General features: G+C 40.2%; 1 pseudogene; it reads right to left on the bottom strand.

The window, feature by feature from the left end:
- Positions 1 to 3,330: 3,330 nt before the first annotated feature.
- Positions 3,331 to 3,423, bottom strand: LOC111754883 (U2 spliceosomal RNA; annotated as a pseudogene).
- Positions 3,424 to 11,316: the final 7,893 nt, after the last annotated feature.

Below are 11,316 nucleotides of genomic sequence, written 5' to 3' on the forward strand. Positions count from 1 at the left end.
AAGAGAAAAACACAAAACAAAACAAAGTGGTTTAAGGGTACACGTAATACAGAACTACAAAAAATACCGTAATAGTAAGAAATCACCTGCTAATAGATTACATATTATCATCTTGGAAATAGTTGCTCAAATCACAGTATCAAAGAATACAAAGTGAACATTCAAACAGAGAGACTGCAAACAGCTGTGTTCAATGATCCAAAAACATTAATATAGTCAGCTATTTAACTCCCCTAAACACAATTGCTGTTATATCCATAGAGCTCTTTTTTTTTCTTCTCTTTTTTACAACAAAATTTACACATTTTGGATTTTATTACTCCTAGTCCTTATTACTTTTTTGGGGGGAAGAGAATATAGTCAAATATGGAAAACAAAGCTGCCACTCAAAACCAAGGATAGACATAGCACATGATGTAGAACAGAGTACAAGGCTATCAACAATGGTTATCAAAATTGTCTCTTGCTTCCTTAAAAAGAATAGTCTATCTCATTAGATATTATAAAGTTGGACAAAACAGTAGAGAACAAGACCAATAAAACTTAGGCATTGTAAACATTACAGGACTTCCAAAGGAGACAACAGTCAAACCAGAATGGGCATCTTAGTGAATATTATTGCCTTCAAAGTAGGTGCTTATACCCTCAAACTTGATACTATCATATAGAATGGAACAGAGTCTAATCAGTCAAAACAAGATCGTGGGAGTATTACAGGACTTCAAAACAAGTTAACAGTAAATCAAAAAGAGTTACTATAATATATGCTAATTAAAAATTTTTTTCGCTTAATTAAAAAACATAAGAAATAACTAAATAATTTTTTTAAAGAATAAGGGAGAGATTGAGATAAGCTCCAACATGGCGTGGATCTCAGGAGACACTGCTAGATCTCCCCCTGGAAGGGCTGCAGGCTGCCACCCTGCCTCCACTCACAGGGAGGGGAGATGCTGGCTTGGCTTCCCAGAGACCTAAGCTCCAACAGGGCTAGGATCTCAGGAGACACTGCTAGTTCTCCCCCTGGAAGGGCTGAAGTGGGCTAAACTACTGCCGCTTACCAGGGAGGGGAGGTGCTGGCTTGGCTTCCCAGAGTCCTAAGTTCCAGCATGGCGTGGATCTCAGGAGACACTGCTAGGTCTCCCCCTGGAAGGGCTGCAGGCTGCCACCCTGCCTCCACTTACAGGGAGGGGAGAGGCTGGCTTGGCTTCCCAGAGTCCTAAGTTCCAGCATGGCGTGGATCTCAGGAGACACTGCTAGTTCTCCCCCTGGAAGGGCTGCAGGCTGCCACCCTGCCTCCACTTACAGGGAGGGGAGATGCTGGCTTGGCTTCCCAGAGTCCTAAGTTCCAGCATGGCGTGGATCTCAGGAGACACTGCTAGTTCTCCCCCTGGAAGGGCTGCAGGCTGCCACCCTGCCTCCGCTTGCAGGGAGGGGAGGTGCTGGCTTGGCTTCCCAGAGTCCTAAGTTCCAGCATGGTGTGGATCTCAGGAGACACTGCTAGTTCTCCCCCTGGAAGGTCAGCACAATTCATAATAGCTGAATCCTGGAAGCAACCTGTATACCCCCCAACAGACAACTAGATAAAATGTGGTATCTATATACAATGGAATACTAATCAGCTATAAAGGAAAAATTTGTAGAAAAATGGATGCACCTGGAAAATATAATGTTACATGAAATAAATCAGACAGATAAGCTTAAATACTGTACAATCTCTCATCTGAGTAAGGCAAAGTACAAGCTAAGAGAAAAAGAAAGGACAGAATGAGACAAAGTAATGGATCTCTTGCAGGTGGGAAAGGGTGCAGGGGACCAAGAGGGAGGGCTGAATGGGGAGGGGATGAAGAAATAGAGTGAAGATGTATGTCACATACAAGGTCCTAATAACGTCATTGAATATGTATATTATATGCCATGAAAATGAACTAAGATGAATAATATCAACAAGAATGAAAAGGGATGAAAGGGAACTAGAGGAGGGAAGGAGAAGGAGGGAATGGGATTAAAAAAAAAGAAGCTGTGTTGTGTACATGTACCAACTCCAAAAGATGACTAAAATGCATCTACTGCAAACATGTACTAGTAAATAAATTTTTAAAAAGACTTGATTTTTCATACTCTGGTGAGCCAATGGAGGAAGAAAGACTAGTTTTTCTGAAACTTCCAAAAGTATTATTTTGTTTTTTATATAGAGATCTTTAAACTTACCTACTTTTTAATTTTTGTTAGTCTATGATTGTAGTTCATACTGATTCCATTCATTGTGGGAAATTGGTACCTGTACATAACACATCTCAATTTTCTGTTTCTCTCTTCTCTGCCATCCCTCTTTTGCCATGATCAGATTCATTTATTTATTTTACAAGTTCTTATACAGTTAGTTATCATACTTGCAGATTATCAGCCAGCCCAACAGGCGAAACAAACATACCATACATAACATAATTATAATATTCTTAATAGCTAACTCTTGGAAGCAACCTATATGTCCATCAACAGATGAATGGATAAAGAAAGTGTGGTATTTTTACACAATGGAGTATTGCTCTTCCATAAAGGAGGATAAACCTGAGCTTATATATGTACTTTGAGACCATAATTTTAAGTGAAATAAATCAAACACAGAAGCTTAAATATTTCATGGTTTCTCTTATGTGAGAAACAATATATAAATAAAGTACAAAATAAAATACAATAGGAAAAAAGGGAAAAAAAGTTATTGCAATCCAGCATGGATAATATATCTAAAAGTGTACCTTGATTTTGGCTTTTCTGAGATAGTGTCTCACTATATAGTTGTTGTAGTCAGGGTTTGCAAGGTAATAGCTTTAGTACAGGGTACATAATTTATAGGATTATTTTATAATATTTACCCAAAGAGTCAAATACAAAAGAATGCAGGAGATCTGTCCACACACTACAGACCCAAAGAATCCAGCTAAGGGCCTAGATCTCATGGCAATGTCCCTTGCATATCCAGCTGAAGACCTAGAGCCCATGACAATGTCTCATGAAAGTCTGTGTCAAGGATCTTCACTGGGAAGGCTCCAAGATCAGTGGTGAAAACTAAACAGTCTGCATCAGTGGGATGAAGGGTCCATGCCAGCAGGCTGAAGGATCTGCATTGGAGCCAGGAAAGACAAAAGTAAAGACCAGAGCTTCCCCAAAGAGAACTGCAGCCATCCTCAGTGGCAGCAAGGACCCAACCTCCTCCAATGATGAGAACAGCCTAATTCATATCAGGGAAATCGGCATGAAAAACTTCCCCAGCAGAATCAACAGCACACCATCTTCCCCTCCAGTGGGCTGTCTATGCCCAGAACCATGCTGACTGAGTTCAGCTGGGTGTTACAAGTTGCTCATTAGTTAAACTGATAAGAACAAAGACTACACTTGATCTTAGCCAAAAGGCTGAGAAGCAATAAGGTGCTCATTAGTTAATCCACCACAGTAGTTTAGGCAGGCCTTGAACTCACTATGTAGCTCAGGCTATCCTCCGACTCAGAGATCCTCCTGGCTCAGCCTTCCAAGTCAAAGTTGTTATTACAGGCACTTGACTAGAGGTGCATGAATAGGAACTTACACTCTACAGGAGTTCATTACTGAGAAGACACACTCAGCAAAGCGATAGTGAGATCTGAAAGTAGGGCTATTTCACTTGCACTTTGTGGGTGAGTTTTGTGAGAGTTTGAAATTGCATGCCAAGTGTTGTGCATAAATTGACGTCTCTCGTGATTCCTGAATGCCAGTGACAGCAGGCTACCTAGGCTACACTGAAGTAATGAGCCTCTTTACTTGGCTCTTGAAGTCAGGGAAGGGGGCTCAACCAGGGCAGCTTAGGTGGGGCCCCCTGCACAGCTGACTGGGGAGCATCTGACTGGCAGAAGCCCAAACACATCCAAAATTTGAGTTCTGGGGAAACCAAGGAAGTGGTGTTTTCAGCTTTCTAATGTTTACATAACAGGAAGCACCTGAATGTTGTAACAACTCATGGGGTTCTTTCTTTTTTTTCTTTGGTTCTGGGGATTACACTCATGACCTCATGCTTACCAGGCAAGTGCTTGAGCCACTGAGCTAAATCCTCCCTCCAGATGGAGTCAAAACCCTTCTCAGCCTAGCACTGTGGCTGGCACCAATGTTGAAATGTGCTTGCCACCTGTTGCTGTATCATGTTGTACCCGGTAGTCATCTAGTGCTGTAACAGCTCTTACTTTTGTGAAGAAGAAACTATGCAAAACTTAGAACTGGGAAAAGTGATGGCTGTATGTCCTCTCAGTGTCCTGTCAGAATATCGCTTATAGCATAATTTTCTATAGCTGTAATATAACTGTCGAGGAAACGTGCCACCAGCTTGTAGTGCCACCTATGGGATCCTAATAACCTCAATGAAAGTGGACATTATATGCCATAAACATGAACTTTAGTTCAACATCAACAAGAATGAAACAGGGCAAAGGGGAACTAGATGAGGGGGAGGGGGCAGGAAGGGGATTAAAAAGAAGCTGTATTGCATATGTGTGCCAACTCCCTAAGATGACTGTACAATGCATGCACTGCCAGCATGTACTAATCAAAGCAGGTTGCTTAAACCCCAGTCATTTTAGTACCAGCCAGTTGAATGCTTCTGTGGTTTAGGAGTCCTGTGCGTGTTCACCCCCTGCCTAGCCTGGCCTCTAACTTCCTTTGGTCAAGTGGCTTCTAAGACTTCATGATTTCAAAGCTTCTCCAAACACGGCGAGTTGAATAAACCCATGTGGGCGGCACCAAAGGGTGACTGTAGTGGCTTCTGTGGGCAGTCTTTGACAAATGTGAATAAAGTGGAGTGGGGGAAAAAGATGAAGCAGGAACAACCTCCACTTCAACTCAAAGCAAGGTTCTCCTAGTACAGACTTCTTGGAATTAGCAAGAAATCAGTGAGAATACTCATCACCCTTGGTGCGAGGAGAGTGGCTCTCTGATTGTATTTGCAGTCCATGAGAAACTATGCTTGAATTATGGAAACCACTGGAGAAGGAGAACTTTGAGGGGTGTGTTTAAAGTCTCTCTCCAAAGAAATGACTCGTACCTGCCAAAAAGGACAGGATGAGCGTTGGTCCTTATCTCAGCGCAGCACTTGCTAATATTGATCACTCCCTCCTTCTCAAAACTCATCTGCTTTCTGGGTTGTTTCACCACCTCTGATAATTCCTCCTGGGTCCCAAGATCAAGCACAATAAGGAACAAGAAAGGACCATTAGGTCACAGTTCTGGTGTCACATAGGTTCTTAGCAAGAGCAGTGGAGAGGAGATGACACAGACGGCAGGGCCTGAAAGGGACAGAGAACAGAGCAGCAGCAGGCCTGTGGACTTCTATTGCAGGAGCTTCGGAGATTGCTGCCTGGGTTTGCTCTGGGGTTTGTGTAGTTTGCTCTCCTTGTCTACTTTGGTTAAACATAATATGTCAAGCAATTCAAGCATGCCTGCCATGCACAGGGCCTGTCACAGGGGCTTCTGGAATGTGGGGAGAGCAAGGCTCCTTCCTGTCCCCTGGAGCAGCATTGGAGACTGAGCATGGAGGGAAGCCAAACCCCATAGGACTCACAGATGTGCATGACCCTCTGGAGCCCTGCTGGGGGTGGAGCATGTCCCCAGATTCATAGGCTGACACTCCAATCTCCAAGGTGATGAGGGATTAGGTTCCTATGACAGAGACCCAGGAGATGTCCCCACCCATTCCATCTTGTGAGGACACAGTGAGAAGGTGCCACGGAGGAAGCAGCCGTAACAGGACATGGAGTCTCCCATTCTTGGACCTGGCCTTTCCATCTCCAGGAATGCAGGAAACACAGGGATGTTGTTCAGAAGTCACTCAGTTTAGTGATTTTCTTTACAGCAGCTAGAATGTACTAACCCAAGCCTCCAGGTTACCTGGTGGCTTTCTAGTTTTCTTTTTTTCTCATTTTAAAGAGAAAAAACCCAAGGAAAATAAAACAGAATAAAATCAATCAAAATAAACCAGAATAATTGATACAGGATTTCCAAACCTTTTGAAATCAACAGTAGCTACCACGGTGCCTTTGTTATCTTCAAAATAACTGCACATGATTCCTGCTGCGCTTGGAGAACTGTAGAGCTTCTAGCAAGCAGGCAGGCACACACTATCCCCGGAGCCCAGCCTATTTGGGACTCCTGCACCGTCTGGGTGCAGAGGAAGGGCTGGGTGTGTCTGTATCCACCTCCCCGTGTGTCTGGAGGACCGTGAATATCTCAGCAAGCAGGCAAGCATCACCAGTTCCAGAGGCCCCATGGCCTGCGGTAAGTGCCCAGTGCACTCTGCCCCAAGCCCAGACTGTTCGGGACCCTCCAGGTTTCCGGGTGCAGTGAAGTGGCTAAGTGGGTCTGAGGCATCTAAATCTACCTCCCCATTTTGGCTGTGCTTGGAGAACTGTGGAGTTTCCAGCAAGCAGGTGGGTGCACAGTGTCCCTGGAGGCCAGCTTATCTGGAACTACGGAGTTCTAAACAGGCAGAAGAGTGCCATTGGTTCTAGAGGCCCAGTGGCTTGGGGGAACTGGGTGCCAGAGTCTCAGGAGCTGTGAACATAGAAGTGGATTTCCAACAGACCCTGAGGAAGCTTTCAAATAGCACTTGAAACACAGAAATATAGGAAAATGACAAAATGAAAGACCAAATTACAACCTCAAACCTCCAGCCCATCTCAAGAAACCCTGGGAGCGATGTATATAGAAGAAAATATATGCCATTCATCTCAAATATCAGACATAATAGCTACTGAAATTAACAAGCAACTCCAGGAAGATTTAAAGGAATTCAAATTCGAAATAATCTCCCAGGTAAAAGAAGAAATGATAAAAGAAATGAAAGAGATTCTGAATATATCTAAAGACAACACAGTTAAAAAATTGGAGGAACTAAACAAAAAGATAGAATCCCTAGATGACCAATATAAAAAGCAAACAGAATACATAATGCAGATGCACAGAGATATACAGGAAATAAAAAACTCCCCTGAAAGCTGTAAAAACTGCCTCAATGAAAGTGAAGATAGAATTTCAGACCTTGAAGACAGGATTGCAGCTAGTGAACAGGAAAGGAAAGATCTTTTGAAAATAACAAGGAATCAGGAAACAACAATTCAACAACTGCAAGATGATGCAAAGAAAAATAACATAAGATTGATAGGGATTAATGAAAAGGAAGGGGACAACATAAAGGATGTCAAGAGGATATGTAGAGAAGTAATAGCTGAAAATTTCCCAAGCGTGAGATGGGAAACCAACATCAGGATCAGTGAAGCCTATAGAACTCCAAATAGTCATAACCAAAATAAAACTACACCCAAACATATAATAATCATCATTCCAGAAATCCGACACAAGAATAGATTATTAAAAGCTGTCAGAGAGAAAAGACAGATCACTTTTAAAGGAAAACCTATCGGAATCACAGCAGACTTCTCAGCACAAACAATAAAGTCAAGAAGAGCATGGAGTGAAGTATTCCAGATCCTAAAGCAAAATGATTTCCAACCTAGACTGATGTATCCTGAAAAACTATCATTGAAAATTGATGGTGAAATACGATACTTCCATGACAAAGAACAGCTGAAGAACTTCATGAACACCATACCAACCCTGCAAAAAATATTGAGAGACAGTTTAGATACACAAAGGAAAAAACCACTAAGCAAAGCAGATAATTAAACAGAAGAGAAAGATAAAGATGCAACAGCAGAGAGATAACATGTCAACAATAAATCAGCATATAACAGTTATAACCATTAATGTAAATGGTCTCAATGCACCAATCAAAAGAAACAGACTAGCAGAATGGATCAAGAAACAAAATCCAACCATATGCTGTTTACAGGAAACCCATCTGACCCAGAAGGATACTCACAGACTGAAAGTCAAAGGATGGAAAACAATACTTCATGCAGTAGGAATCCAAAAAAAACAAGGCAGGAGTAGCCATTCTGTTTGCAGACAACGTGAACTTTAAACCAACAATGACCATAAAGGACAAAGAAGGTCACTACATACTCATTAGGGGAAAACTCCAAGAAGAAAAGATAACTATCTTAAATATATATGCACCAAACTCCAGAGCATCCAGTTATATAAAACAACTATGAACAGAAATGAAAACTCAAATTATCAGTAACACAATTGTAACAGGAGACCTTAATACGCCATTGACACCAAGGGACAGATCAAGCAGACAGAAAATGAGCAAAGAAATAACAGAACTGAATCACACCTGCAAACAAATGGACTTGATAGATGTATACAGAATGTTCCACCCAACAACATCAGAATACACATTCTTCTCAGCAGCACATGGACCATTCTCTAAAATAGACCATATATTAGCTCACAGAACATATTTAAACAAATGCAAAAGAGTTGAAATCATCCCTTGTATGTTATTGGGTCATAGCACTCTGAAATTGGAGATTAATGATAAAAGATTCTGCAAAAATCCCACAAACACATGGAAACTGAATAACACACTCTTGAGTAATCAGTGGATCACAGAAGAAATTAAAAAAGAAATTAAGCAATACCTACAAGAAAATTAAAATGCAGATACAACTTACCAGAATCTGTGGGATGCAATGAAAGCCGTCCTCAGAGGAAAATTTATTGCACTGAGTTCCCACATCAGGAAAACAGAACGAATGCAAATAAATAACCTCAAACAGGTAGAAAAAGAAGAGCAAGTCAAGCCCAAAGCCAAAAGAAGAGAGGGACTTATAAAAATCAGAGCAGAAATCAATGCAATAGAGACTAAGGAAACAATCCAAAGAATCAATGAATCAAAGAGTTGGTTTTTTGAAAGAATAAATAAAATCGATAAGCCCCTAGCCAACCTTATTAAAAAAAGGGAAGAAAAACTCAAATTCATGCAATAAGTAATGAAAAAGGTGAAATCACTACAGACCCTACAGAAATACAGATCATCAACACCTATTTCAAAAACCTCTACTCTGAAAGGTTTGATAACACAGAAGAAATAGATTCTTAGAAGCATATGAAGTACCAAAGCTAGATTAAGAAGATGTAAAACTGCTGAATAACCCAATCTCTATTAATGAAATTGAAAATGTAATTAAGTCCTTACCTACAAAGAAGACCCCCGGCCCAGATGGATTCACTGCAGAATTCTACAAGAAATACAAAGACCTAATGCTGACACTCCTCAAACTCTTGAATGAAATTGAAAGGGAAGCAATCTTTTCTAAGTCATTTCTGGAAGCAAATATTACTCTAGTACCAAAACCTGAGAAAGGCCCAACTAAAAAAGAGAACTATAGACCGATCTCCCTAATGAACACAGATGCAAAAATCCTCAATAAAATATTGGCAAATAGGATGCAGCAAATCATCAAGAAGATTATACACCATGACCAAGTGGGATTCATCCCAGGAATGCAGGGAATGGTTCAACATACGTAAATTAATAAATGTAATCCACCATATCAATAAAGCCAATAGTAAGAACCACATGATCATTTCTATAGGTGCAGAAATAAAGCAATCTTGTGTGTGTGAATACCAAATAGTTTCCCTAATGTAAGCAATGATTCAAATATATAAAAGTATGTGGTAATCATGATTCCCCATTATGTGGCCTTGAAGCCTTATAAAGTTTTCGCTTATTAATTGGAATGGCTTTATTCTGGGCTGCTTGATATGGAAATATTTGAAGCTATAGTATATGAAGTTGTATTCAAATATTTCCAGGAAAAAGACAGACACTATGGTAGCTACAATTAAGTCGGTTTATTTGGTGGTGAAGCACTAGGTTGCTGAAACAGTCATGCTTTGACCTGTATTGTTATGTTGTTATGTCCTCTTTTATCTCAATCTCTCCCTTATTCATTAAAAAATTAGTTATTTTTAATGTTTTTTTAATTAAGGGGAAAATTTAAAAAAATTAGCAGGATATATTATAGTAACTTTTTTGATTTCCTATTAACTTGATTTGAAGTCCTGTAATACTCCCACTATCTTGTTTTGACTGATTAGACTTTGTTCCGTTCTGTATGATAATATCAAGTTTGAGGGCATAGGCAACTACTTAGAAGGCAATAAGATTCACTAAGATGCCCATTCTGGTTTAACTATTATCTCCTTTGGAAGTCCTGTAATGTTTACAAGGTTTAGGTTTTATTGGTCTTGTTCTCTACCGTTTTGTTCAAGTTTATAATACTCTAATGAGATAGACCATTCTTTTTAAGGAAGCAAGAGGCATTATCATAACCATTTTTAATAACCTTGTGCTCTGTTTTGAATCATGTGCTATGTCTATCCTTGGTTTTTACTGACAGCTTTGTTTTGCCATATTTGACGTTATTGTCTTCCAAAAAAAGTAATAAGAACTAAGGAGTAATAAAACCCAAAATGTGTAAATTTTGTTGTAAAAAAGAGAGGGAAAAAAAGTGCTCTAAAGGATACAACTGCAAGTGTGTTTAGAGGTGTTAAATAGATGACCATATTAATGTTTTTGGTTGGATCAGTGAACACAACTGTATGCAGTCTCTCTGTTTGAATGTCCACTTTGTATGCTTTGATACTGTGACTTGAGCAACTATCTCTAAGATGATAATGTGTAATCTATTAACTGGTGATTTCTTCCTGGTTTTTTTTTGTAGTCTGTATTACTTGTACCCTTACACCACTTTGTTTTGTTTTGTTTTTTCTCTTTTTTCTTTTAAATAAAATAAAAAAAATAACTGCACATACCATCTTCTGACATATTAAAGGTCGAACAGAATAGCATATAATAGAAACAATAAAAATGAAACAATGAATGCAATAAAGAACCTGAAAACAAGCCAGTAGTAAATACATAATAACTTCCATAACATGTCTTGCTATTTTTTAAATAGCTGTTTATGCCATCAGGGTTAACATAAACAAAGCAAAAGAGAATAAAACCTAACCCAAAAGAAAAAACAATGAAAATGGTATGGTTTTGGGGTGGGGTGGGGTCTCCTCCCGGCAAGTCGTGGTTCTCTCCCTCCTCAGCCCGTGAACAGCACTGACCCACAAAGAGAGGCATGGGTCTTGCTCTCCCTAGGCTGGCAGCAGCCTGCACAAGGTTCTGGAATCCAGGCGGGGCCCTCCTCCCATAGAGCCTGGGTTCTCTCCCTCTGTAGTCTGTGAATGGCTTTCCAGTTTTCACCATTTATTTAAGGAGATAAAGCCTAGAGGGATGTGGATGTGTTTTCATGTTGGCACTTTCCAAAAGTGAATCTTAGCATACTAAGCTAGGGTCTTCATTGGGTTGAAGGTTTTAAAGATTATTACAAC

The sequence above is a fragment of the Cavia porcellus genome, unplaced genomic scaffold (assembly GCF_034190915.1).
Source record: "Cavia porcellus strain 051 isolate PalLab524CR breed Dunkin Hartley unplaced genomic scaffold, mCavPor4.1 scaffold_33, whole genome shotgun sequence".
NCBI lineage: Eukaryota > Metazoa > Chordata > Mammalia > Rodentia > Caviidae > Cavia > Cavia porcellus.